Here is a 10,857-nt window from a genome sequence, read left to right on the forward strand (position 1 = left end):
GGATAAACGGAAGTGTGGGCGAGTGTGGGGGTGCGAATCGCCACCTCCGGCCTTGGCTTTCCCGCTCTTCTGAGCGCTCCCACTTCTCACTTTCCCCAAATCCGCATTTTCCTTGGCACTGCTCTCCGGAGCACGGAGGAGAGGGAGGTGCCCGGGAGCAGTGAGAATGACGTGTGCTGGTGCAGAGGGGGTGGGGGGCTGCGGGCCGGGCTCTGTGGACCGGCTCCTAATCCTCTTGTTTTCGGAACTGTCAGCAGATGTGGCTTCTCTTAGCTGAATAATCCGTTAAAGGAATAATAATTTTTAAAAAGGACATCGACCTCACCCAACGAAGACTGTGAACGAGATCAGGGCTTGGTAAGGATAAATTAAGAGACTCCAAATTCTTTCTGTCCCCCTCAGCCTTCCTCTTCACCCCTCCCCCTCCCTCCTCCTCTCCATCCACCCCTCCCCCTTTTCCCCATCCGCTGCAATCCGCACTCGACGCGAGTTCACGCGCAGGGCTGGATTTCCAGGCTACAGCGCAACTTTGCTGCGCGTTATTATTATTCATCTGAGGGTGCTGCCTCCACAACCTTTGCCTCCCGCGCTCCCATCCATCCCCCCGGCCGCCGCCGCCAGCAGTGCAGTCCCTTCTGCACGCATGCTCTGGTTCACCAAAGGGAGATTCTGATTTTTTTTTTAATCACGCTCACGATCATTACCATGATGCCCCTTATCATGGTTATCATTTCCTTCTGCCAGGTGGAGCGACCACCAGCGCCTACTCGCCGCCCGCCCCTTTCCTAGGGAAGGAAGCAATTCGGACTCGACCCGGCGGCCGCTCCCTAAAAATGCTGGCTTACTTTGCTTTCTGCATCCCTCCCTCGTTTATCTGCATGTATATTATCTTGATCCCTTTTATTTGAGTAGATCTACTGCTTTTGGATGGACTGGCAGAAACGCTGCGGACTGCGACCAGGCTCTTAAAAAGGAGAACAAAAAGATGAAGACCTTGGGCGGACGCCGGGACAAAGCACCTTGCGCTTGGCGAGAAGGGACGCGCTCTGGAACACTAGTGATCTCCTCGGCCGAAGGGCGCCTGCTGGGCGTGCGGACCTCTGAGGGTAGTCGGATTGAATATTATTGATACTTTTGGGATGTTTTTTGAGTGTCAGTTTTAGGGAGGGGTTGGGTTCCCCATCCTCGGAGAGATAGCTGAATCGAAGGAGATCCAGGAGAATTTAACTTGACTTTTCTTGCTCCCTGCCTGCCCTTCTCAAAATGCGGGTGTTGGGAAGGGGAGTGGGGACCGGAAGACTAAGAAAAGAGAAGCAGCCGAATGCTGCCTGGAGGGGTAAGGGAATAGTGCGGCGAGGTGGAGGTGAATGGGCTGGGCCAGCTGGAGGACGGGTGGGGTCCGGGGGGGTTTCCCCCTCCAGTCCACAAAACGAATTTTGCTGGGAATGAGAGTACGGGCGTCTAGAACGGAGCTTTGAGAAATTGACATGTCCATGTACATGCATAAGGTGGCGACTGGATTTGTGTGTAAACAGAGTGGAGGGGTGGGGAGGGCAAGGAGGGAGAGGGCTTAAAATTATGTCTTATTGTCCCTTTGGCTTTAGAGACTCTCATCCTCTGTCTCTCCCTTTTTTTGACCCAAGGATTCAGCCACATTATATACGAGTGACCTTTCAAATCTACGCCCACCCTTTACCCGGTAAAGCCCATTGACAGAGATGGGGTGGGAAGAGTGTAGGGGTGTTCTCGTTCTCCGTCTCCCTTCCCCCTCCTCCTCTCCCTCCTCCCTCGTCTCCCCCTCCCTGCCCCCCCAACTCGCTCGCTCTCTTCCTCCCTCCCACCTCCCTCGCTCCCTCCCTCCCTGCTGCATTTTGCATGAGCTATCTAGGTCATTAGCATTTTAGCGTATGCAAGACTTGACAAAGCTGATGAGGGGCCAGATGGGCCTCGCTCTTATGGTTTTTTTTTTTTTTTCTTTTTTTTTTTTTTTTTTTTTTCCTCTTTTCCTTTTTCCCCTCCACCACTTGGGACCTGAGCGAGAGGACTACAGCAGGCGAGTTCCGGAAGGCTGATTCCCCAGATCCCGACCCCGGACCGCGGCAGCTTGCCCTTCAGGCACGCCGGGCCACACTGTGCCTGGACTCCGCGATCAAGGTAAAGGCGGTGGCCGGGTGCCCTGCCTGGCAGCCGCTGCTGGGCCCCTATTACTCTCTTCTTTCCTTGCCCTCATCTTCCGCCTTCTGGCCCCCCTTAGCTTCCTGGGCAAAGCTGAGGACGGAGTGGGTGGGTTCGCGACTCTGGGGCGAGGTGGGGTTGATGTTGTGTTTTCATTGTCTGGAGCTGCGGGGAAAGCGAGGCGCACCGAGAAGGGCGAGGGGAGTCGGGATAATTAACACGGGGGAGGCACCCCTCCGTCTCCCACTTCCACCCACACCCCCAACCCCCACCCCCTCCGCTTTGCAGGAAAAAAGCCTGGAAACGAAAGGATGCGGAGAACAAAGAGCCTTTGGAAGACGTCGCCGTTATCTCATTGTCTGTGTGATTGGGGGAGCTGCGGTAGGGAGGATGCTGTGGTCCTTTCCTCCCGGCGCTCCCCGCCCCCACCCCTCTCCCTGCTGTCAGTGCGCACTCGCGCCGCTTTTTATTTCTCTTTCCTCGCTTTCTCATCCCATCTTCACCCTAGCCCCTTCCTTTCTTTCACCTTTCCTTCCTTCCTCAGGAGAAAGGCCTCTCTCTCCGTGTTCACAGCGGACCTTGATTTAAATGTCCATACAATTAAGGCACGCGGTGAATGCCAAGAATGGGGCTGGCTGAGCACCATGGGTCCGCGAGGGCCGCCGAGGAAGAAGCCACTGAGCCGAGGAGTCCTCGGCAGACCTCAGCGCTGCGGCTGCGGCTGCGGCTGCGGCTGCGGCTGCGGGCGCGGCAGACAGGAGGGGTCGCTTGGTCCTGCGGCAGGCTGTCCCGCACCGGAGCCTTAGGGTGGGGAGGTGTGTGGCTTGTGACAGGGGCTTAGGGATGCAAACAGACTGAGGGAGGGAAACCGAAGTGATTCTGTGACCGAAACAGATTTGTGCAAGCGCAGATATGGCGGGGGGTGGGGGGGCTCGCCTTAAGCGCGTGGCCGAGTCCTTCTGTGCATATTTTTATCCGGGCTCGGATGCATTGTACGTGCGTGGATCGACATCTTCCCCCGTGGCTGTGGTTTTGTTCTGGGCTTAGCTTTTGGTTTGCCCTTAAAAAGAAAAATATCTGGCATCCAGGAGACTGGCAGACTGCCTCAGGGCCTGGACTGCGGATATATTGTTCCGCCTGAGGATTTGGGTGGGGGGAGGATGACCATTTGGAAGGAGGGAGACACTGTTTGTTACCCCTTGCTGTAGAGCTATGAGCACCAGACAAGCTTAAGGAAGTCATTGGGCTATGCAGACAAGAAGGAATAAGCTCTTGGCCAGTTCCCGAGCTCCACAAGGGTTGAGAGCCGGGCCTGGGCTCCAAGGAGCACCCCATGCCCTCCCTGCGCTGGCATTGCAGTTTCAGGGAGGATCCAGGGACTGCAGAGGAAAGGACAGCCACACCTACAGAAGGGAGGCATTCCTTTTAAAACCTGAAAAGAAGAAAAAAAAAAAAAAAAAAAAAAAAAAAAACACAGCATGTGTGCAGGTGGGGGTCTGAGGAGCGTTTTGAAGGCAGCTATCCAGGAATGAAAAAGGGTTACTCCTTTCACGTCCTGAAGAACCTACTGTCTGAATCGGGCCTTGGTCCCCATCACAGACCCTGAGCCTCAGCTGGTCCTAGAGACCCCTGTCATAGTCCCATCCCATCTCCAGCTCGGCATTAATAGCCAAGCTGCAGTGGATGGTGGCAGAACCTAAACTCATTAATTTACAGGTGGAGAAAATGGAGGAGGGGCAGTCGAGGGAAAAGCAGGGAAAGGAACTGCATCTTCCTACCCAGAAAGCCTGCTGCATCCCCTCACCCCCCTCCACCCCTGCGCCAGAGGCCTGCCTTTACAAGGCCAAGCCCATAAGGGATGCTTAGGAGTTTAATTTGATTCCTGGTACAGTAATCAAGGCCTAAAGAGTGTCAGTTCTAGCTAACTGGGGACTTCTCTCCAAAGCCTCAGTCAAGCCCAGATACCATGGGTTGGCACCCCTCCCTGACTCGTTTTCTCACAAGTAGTTGAGTACCTACTGTGTGCCAGTCACCGCAGGTATTCATCTTAGGTTCTTCATTTGCCCTCCTAAGGGAACGTTCGGAGTCAGACAGGCCAAGACCAAGTGCGCTGCACCCCACCTAGGTATTAACCGAACCACCTCTGACTCTACAGGAATGGGCCGCAAGCTCCTCCACCCTGCAGAGAGCAAGCTGCATGCCCATCCTGCAGACTGCAGTTTCTGTGCTGCCCCAGGAGGCACGCTTGGCTACAGGACAGAAAGGGAGAGTTGCACTGGAAAGGTTGTCAGAGGAGGCACAGTAGCCACTGCCTTCAAAATATCTTCCTGGGAGCTAGTGCCCTCCTGGTCCTGGTTGTGCCCACCACCCTTTCTGAATAGGCTAGCAAAGAGAAGGGCCAATGTGGCATGCCTCGTTGGAAGGAACATCCTCTCGTCCTCCCCAGGCGGTTTCTGCAGTTTTCCTAGGCGTGGTCTAAGCCTCTGATAACCAAACCCCTTGCCCCACAAATGTGCACATTAGTGAGCCTCTGCTCCTAACTACTTCCCCGCAATTCCTTCAGACATTGCTGTACTCTTCTCTAATGTGCCCTCCGGTGTAATCTCCCAATGCCTCCCCAAATAATGCTCCTTTAAGTAGGAAACCTAACATGCTTCACCCAGAGAGCTTCTACCGCAAGACCTGCAGGGTTTCTGCTGCAGAGAATCTATGATGGGAGGGTTTTTAATTACGTAAACGCTTGTTCCAGAAAGCTTTAATGTGTGGGAGTGTTGAGTTGCTGGGCCTGTGCACAGTGATGTATTTGCCTGTGTCCACCAGGTCTCATTACAGAATGGGTTTTTATGTGGGGCTTTAATGGCCTTCTGTACCCCTTGTGTAATTTTAAGTTCACTTTTGTGTTCACCAAATGAAGTATCAGAGTGAGGGTCAGCCTGAGCTGCTTCCCTCCTCCTAAATCTAGGACCCATTTATGCCCAGCATTACTTATGCAAGGAACCTAAAGATTTCTGCTCTTTGAAGATAATTTAATTCTCAGCATCTCCCCTATTTGAGCCCTTCTAATTGCATCTTATGGTTAAAATGAAGGAGGAAACATGATTTTAAAATGTTTGCTGAATGAATACACTGAGAAGGCCCCTGGGTTCATGTAGGCCACCACCATCATAATCAGGTGCAAGCTCCTGCAATTCTTAAGGGAACTATACCTGCCCAACACTTTGGATGGATTTAGGAACGTAACAGGAAAATTGTCTAATATTCTTTCCCCTGCCAGAGACAGCCCAGATCTGTTTCAATGGGGGGGGAAAATCGGCCTCTTAACAGAAGTAAAGGTAAACACTAAGTTGCTTCTGTAACCAAGGAGGGTGGGGGCTTTTGTGAATGCACAAGAAGCTTTAGCCAGAGAAATTAAAACTGGGGGAGGGAGAGGTCCTCATCAGGCATTTGTCAGTACACGTCCATATATTCATTTTCACACATTCATACCCATTGCTGGTATTTATAGCAAGGCACTTGACCACACAGAAGTCTACCCATCTATACAGTCTCCAGAGGGAAATTTTCTTTCCCACTATTGAACTTACATAATATCTGTCCTCCATTCCAACCTTAGATGCAATCCTCTGGGGGCAGCTGCAAAGCTTCTCCCTGGGACAGATGGAGCACCCGCCCCCCTTCCTCTTCTACTCTGTGGGTGGTTTAGAACCCCATGAGTCAACATGGGCTGACTGAGGAGTGCTGGTGTGTGTGTGAGGTGTGGCCGCTGATTCACACAGACAAGTATGTCAATAACGTTACCTAATAAAGATTTTTTTTTCCTTCTAAGTCCCATCTACAATTCTTTCATTGGGTGTTTTTGCCAAGTCTTAATTTGTTAAAATGTGTGTGTGTGTATGTGTGTGTGTGTATATATATATATATATATATATATATATATATATATATATTTCATTGCATCTCAAATGTAGACATAGAACAAGGAGTTTAAATGGAATTTATTGGAGGCAATGTTGCTTTGTACTGCACAGGGATCTACAAGAGGCCTGGAGACATTTTGAAGCACCAAATTTAGGTGAGGGTGTGGGAAATAGGCCTAATTGAGAAAAAGGACTGTTCGGCCCAGAAAGGAAGTGTCAGCAATTCTCAGTAGGTTCACCTTTTGGTTTTCTTATCCTTTGGTCATAAAATGGAAATGTCAAGGAATAAGGGCCTGCGTCATGCTGCAGAAGCCCAAAACAACCTTCAGGATCACAAGGGACTTTACTCTCACACTCAATGGGAGTGTGTGGTCATTTTAAGTTCAGTCTATTTATTGCTTAAACAGACACAGTACAAAAATCTTGAGGCCTGGAACCTAAGAGGCAATACGACTTCATTTTGCTTCTTGGTGTCGAGTTTTCAAGGCGCTCTGAGCCCGAGTGCGCGGGTTCCTCAGCCTGCTGCAGCTAAGTACTGCCTTCCACCCCCCGCCCGGCCACCCAGAGCACCACTTTCCGCCTTCCCTTGCCCAAGACACTCTCCCTCTCCCTTTTTTGTTTTTGTTTTTGTTTTTGTTTTTGTTTTTGTTTTTTCCCTAATGAACTTGAGCCACAGACATGTAGCAAGGCAGAGATGAGCAGGCAGTGGCTTCTTTTTTCTTGTTTTGGCTCCTGCTCCTGTTTTCTGTTTTGATTTTTTTTTTTTTTTTTTTTCCTTTTTCTTTTCTAAATCAGCAGGATGTGGGACTCCTGAGATTTGGGTCATCTGCATTACCTAAGGTTTTGAACTGTCCCGAGGTGCATGTAGATCCGGTTTTATTTCAGTCCCGTTCCAGAATATGCCCCAAGCCAAAGTCCTAAGAGTCGAGGGACACAGAGAAGTGAGGGTGTCCTCTGCACCGGACCACCAGCAGCGGCGGGCAGTCCTCCCGCGCTGTCCCCTTTTCGCGCACCTCTGTTCCCCCAACTTCACCCTGGAGCCAGTCACCACTGGACCTTCAACTTAAAGGTAATTACAAGCCCGGGCAGGCACGGGTGCTGACTGTGGCGGTGGAGGCGGTGGGCAGGGGGTCAGATTGGAAAAATACGCCATGCCAAACCACAGGCCTGTGAAAAATGAAAGGACCCCTTCGCCACCTCCAGCACTTTCCAAGCCGCCGCACCCATCACACCGCCAGCTGGAGGGCCTTTTGCCCTTTACGCCCTCTCCCCTCGACCTCCTTCTGTCCTCGGCGGCCCGGTTAGGCACCCCGAAACCCCCAGAAAGGCTTAGAACGTGCTAGAAAGAAGGGCTGTCAGCGCGGCCTTGCAGGGGTGTGGCGCTAGGCGGGGGCGGGGTGGTTGGGGACTGACCCTACCTGGAAATGTCACTTCGTGGGCACTGCCTTGACCGCCCCCCCCACTAGCAGAGCCAGGGGCGGGGCTCGTGTCCCCAGTGCCTCTCCACGAAATCCCCAGACTCCTCTGCAGGCCAAAGCTTGGGCATCTTCCCCCAGGACCCAGCGACACGTCTTCGCGTCCCCAAACACCCTCCTTCCCCACCCCCACAACTCTCCAAAGAAGCTAAAAACAACCAAATCCTCGACCCAGGAGGAAAATGACACACTCCTCCCTCAGCCTTAGTCAGCGATATAGTCCCAGATCCTGTGCTAAAAGGGACAGAGCCACTTGGAAGTCCCTTTGAAAGAGAGAAGCTGAAAGCTGACATCCTAAAACTCTTTGCAAATGCCACTGTTTTCAGGACAGGGCAGGTGTCTATTTTTAAAAGAACCAAATTCCTCACTGGTTGGGCCCACCAGGGTACAGAGTTAGTGCTACAGTCTCCTCTGGGTTAACCCACCAGTACCCTGAAATAACCTTCAGAACCCTCGTCTCAAGGTCATGCATGAGCCACTTGACCTCTAGAGGTCACAGGTCAGGACCAGAAGACATTTGACCAGAAAACTGACACACAGGAAAGTGCACCAGGACTTCACAGAGGGGCTTCCTTTCAGCCCCCTTCCGCAATGATTTCATTCAGATTGCTTTGGTTTAAGGCCCAATGGGGTTTCCTGCAGTTCTTTCCCAGTGCTTCTACAGAACAGAACTGCTGTGACTATCCAATTTTGGCATTATTATTGGTTAAGCAATTATGTGTCCCATGGCCCAGACCTTGCTGCTCCTGCTGGAGTCCTCCGCACCCTCTCTGGCTCCTGCCTCGGCCCTGGCCTACACACTGTACCAGTCAGAGGGCACTAGTCATTCTGCCTATCCCAGCACTGGTTGCAGAGGTTTCTTTAGGACTGTTCCCCCTCCTGAGGGAAATTTCTCCCCTGCAGTTAAGAAAATAATTTCCATTCTTTAAAAAAAAAATAAAGTTTTCCCACCCTCCATTCAGTACTTCTGGGCTTCCTTTCTCCAGAGTCATTTCGGAGTAGTGTTTTTTCATCAAAAGAAGACAAGATGCCTCTGACTGATCGGTGAGGGGTGGTCCCTGCCTCCCCACTCTCCTGATCTCCCAGGATGCTAGCCGCAACAGTCTCAAAGCCACCACATATATACAACGACAGGATTAGACAGAATACCAGGAAAGCATCCTTTCACATTTCAAGGAGGGAAACTTGGGGAAGCTCTTTGGGAAGGGCATGGGTTCAGAGATGAGTAGCGTAGCTGCCTCCTTCCTGCAGAGGCCCTGGAAACCACACCTGCCTTTTATCACTGGATCCTGCTCTAGGGAACGGATGTGACCCAAGGCATGAGCCTTAGAAAACATAAAGTGCCCTTGCCTCTTGTACTTGTGCCTTGGGCTCAGGGACACACAGAAGGAAGGGAGCAGGCACTTCCCACTGCTGCACTCTCGGAAAATAGAAGTAGCAATCACAACAAGAGCAGAAGATCCTTCCTTGTCAGCTTCCCCTCTGATGCCATTGATGCCATCCTGTGCCCTTGCATGTCTCCCTAGCAGTTTTGTAGCAGCCTGCAGAGTGTCAGCATCAGAACCGAATGGAGAGAGAACACAATGTCAGAGCAGCTGGCTCCGCCACAGCCTCCCTCCCCTGGCCACCTGGAGGCCCAGACCCTGGTGATACAGGAGACTGGAGGCTTCCCAGCCGGCCTGGGAATCCTGTGGTCAGATTTTTCGTAGGGGGAAGTGGGTGGTGAGTGTTGTGGGGGGTTGGTACATTGTTAAGAAGGTGCCTTACACATAAGGCTTGATAAATACCACCCAAATTGGATGAAATTAAATTAGCAGCAGCTGTCCTTCTGCTTTTCCTGCAGAAAAGCTACAATTATGCATGAAGGCCTCCTGGGCAAAGGCTAGACAGTGACCTCCTAGGACAGGCAGGAGCTTGAAAATGTTCCTGCATCATTTCTGCCCCCTGCCCCTTAACTTATCCAGATCACTCAGTTTGTGCATGGTGAAGAGATTGCATGCCATGCTCAGTTCCCGGTGGAATTGATTTTTCTTTTTACCTTTTTACCTTTTTTTTTTTTTTTTTTTTTTTTTTTTGCAGTATAGGAAATTAAACCCAGGACTGCATACAAGTTGGGCAAATACTCTGCAACTGAGCTACATCTCCAGTCCTTTTTTGTATTTTATTTAGAGACAGGGTCTCACTGAGTTGCTTAGTGCCCGGCTTTTGCTGAGCTTGGCACAGCCCATTTTTTATTATTTTAATTTGATACAGGGTTTTCCTAAGTTGTCCAGGCTGACCTCAAACTTGGCATCCTCCTGCCTCAGCCTCTCTGGTAGCTAGAATTACAGGTGTAAGTCACTGCCACTATGCCAGGCCCCACATGGAATTTCTTTCTAGTTTTGTTGTTGGTGATAGTGATTTGCCTTTTGTATTTGTGGTACCGGAGATTTAACCCAGGGGCACTCTACCACTGAGCTACATCCCAACCTATTTTTACTTTTGAAATAGGGTCTTGCTAAATTACCCAGGCTGGTCTCAAACTTGGGATCCTCTTACCTCATCCTCCACATTGCTGGGGTTACAGGCGTGAGCCACCACACTAGATCAGAGAATTTCTAAGAGGAGAAATCTCAGCTTTAGAATCCTTCCATTTTCCTGGTAGAATAGTGTCCTTTCTACTCAAATCTCTCTCATTGCCACACTGATCACACACAAAGCCTTCCCCATGGAAATGTGCCCTCTAAAAATAAATAAATAAATAATAATAAATTCCTATCTCTTTCTACTTTCCTCCCCAAAACCCCTTGAAAGCATCTGTGTTCTCCAAGTTCAAGAGGTGTTAGGAGAAAGAAGGACAGAAGTTTCAACCATTTCACAGTAGGGTGCGAACAGCCCCAAGTCTCTTCACTTTCCCAGAGATATTTTACAGTTTAGAAGAGGCACTTACATACCAAGTGAAACTCATTGCAGGAGTTTCCTGTAACAGTGCCCGGCGGTGGGAAGCAGAGCCATACCAGGGTCTTGGCTTTCTATGTAAGGACAGCACTGTGACCCTTTGGTTCCACACTCCCTGGTGCCTGCCCTCCAAATTCACACGTTTGATGAAATGGATAAGAAAGCACATTGTAAGAATGGACTAGCTCAGTCGGTAGAGTGCTTGCCTTGCAAGCACAAGGCCCTGGGTTCGATCCTCAACACCACACACACACAAAAAAAGAAGAATGGACCTTGGCAGGTTGGAAGCTAGCCCTTTCGTGTCATTTTGCATAATTGTGAATTCTGATTTCATTATTTTTGTGATTCATATT

The 10,857-nt window shown here is 50.7% G+C and overlaps 1 long non-coding RNA gene across 1 annotated transcript; it reads left to right on the top strand.

Annotated features, from left to right (window-relative positions):
* The first annotated feature begins 224 nt into the window (after positions 1–224).
* On the top strand, positions 225–6,000 carry LOC124982047 (uncharacterized). The gene is made up of 5 exons (XR_007108165.1): positions 225–357; positions 913–1,106; positions 1,644–1,699; positions 2,037–2,154; positions 2,464–6,000. It is a non-coding gene; the product is annotated as an uncharacterized LOC124982047 (long non-coding RNA).
* Positions 6,001–10,857: the final 4,857 nt, after the last annotated feature.

Source organism: Sciurus carolinensis, chromosome 4 (assembly GCF_902686445.1).
Source record: "Sciurus carolinensis chromosome 4, mSciCar1.2, whole genome shotgun sequence".
NCBI lineage: Eukaryota > Metazoa > Chordata > Mammalia > Rodentia > Sciuridae > Sciurus > Sciurus carolinensis.